Source organism: Thunnus maccoyii, chromosome 10, assembly GCF_910596095.1.
Source record: "Thunnus maccoyii chromosome 10, fThuMac1.1, whole genome shotgun sequence".
Classification (NCBI taxonomy): domain Eukaryota; kingdom Metazoa; phylum Chordata; class Actinopteri; order Scombriformes; family Scombridae; genus Thunnus; species Thunnus maccoyii.
In genome coordinates, this window is record NC_056542.1 from 17,616,284 (window position 1) to 17,617,956 (window position 1,673).

Sequence of the window (1,673 nt, forward strand, 5' to 3'; positions counted from 1 at the left end):
AGGTTTTCTATGTAGAGATCTTTGGGATCACTTAAATCCAGCACAGAAAAAACTCTGGCTGGGATGTTGGGGTTATTGTAGAAGAACAGAAACTTTGAGATGATGTAAAAACAGACACAGAGGCAAATCTTTGAACGCTGTACACTACGCACATGATCTCTTAACACACACTGACATACTGCATGGTTTCTCTCTATATACATGTTATACACAACATCACACAGCAATGCAGTACACAGTACACTCCATCGCCCATTACAGCAGAGAGGAAATCCATCACAGAGGAACAGCTGTCCATGGTCTACTGAGAAACCAAAGAGGGTCACTGTGCTGGTTTCAACAAAGATGTTAATACAAACATGTGTGTCTGCTCACAAAGACACTTTATGTGTGTTTATGTGTTTTGTGTAGAGGAGCAGGGCATAAGTATATTAATAGGCCCATATACATGGACGACAGACAGAAAGATCCATACGTCATTCTCTGTGTGTGTGACTGGGAGCGTCAGAGTCCCCATGGAACAAACCCCTGATGTAGGAGGGCACGCAGATAAAAACAGCACCATCATACACTCTCTCAGTCATAACAGATCAAAACCAAAATGCTATGTTGCTTTGAATAACATCGCCCTGAGGCTAGTTCATGTAGTGAAGCAGGCAGCTACAAAGACCTGTGGCTTTAGAGGGCTGAGAAGTGTCCAGAACCTGGCTTCAAGGACTGGACAGAAACTTTGTAATAGTGTGGTAAAATGCTGTAGAGAATGAGTAGGTTGCAAAGGAGCAACAGTTTGACAACGAGTAGGAGGTTGCTGAGAATAATATGTTTGCAAAAGCACCAAAAGTACAAGGATCAACCATGTTTGTATTAGAAGTGTTTGGAAGTTCAATCGCCTATAGTAACAGAAACTACAAAAGTTGTTGGATTTTTTTTATTATTTATTATTTTTTTGCAAGGTGTCCTTTGGGTGTTTGTTGAATAAAAGATGTGATAAAGTTTTGTTAAGGTTTCCTTTTCCGCGAATCAAAAGGAAAGCAGCATCTTGGTTCTCTGTTATTTTGATGTAGTCACTGGAGGCAGATATTTAAAGACCCTCAAGCAGAATTGATAGCTGCACTAAATCCACAAAAACTGTTGACGTGGGGGTACGTAGCCTATCAGAGTCAGGCATTTTTGTTGAGACATGATTCATCTACACAAGAAGTGACAAGTGTACTACATTAAATAAAGCTTGAACTTGATAACAAAAGTTATGTCAAACCCCTGTGGATTCGTCTTACATTAAGTAAAAGGGACCAGAGAGCAAAGTGGACTCTCTTCCCACGCTATGACTTGTCCCTCTGTGTCCTTCTAATGTTTACCTCTAAAACCCACAGCTGTCTGCAGCGTTCAGTGTTGACGTTGAGCACAAAAGGCATCCTAATCCCGGGTTGAATATGCATGACGCGCCGTGCAGTGCTGTGGGTGCTCGCGGTTTAATAGTTTCAGCACCGCGTTAGTGAACAGCGCCATACGCCGCTGAGACAGACCGAGGCTCAGCTGCAGCTGGTTCCGAGCTGCTCTTTGACGGCGCCCGGCGCAGTTTGACAGGCCGAGACGGAGAAAGACCCTTTTATCTGTAATCAAATCATCTGCCCCGAGGTTGCAAATGAATGAGGTTTCCTTTCCCCCTGACT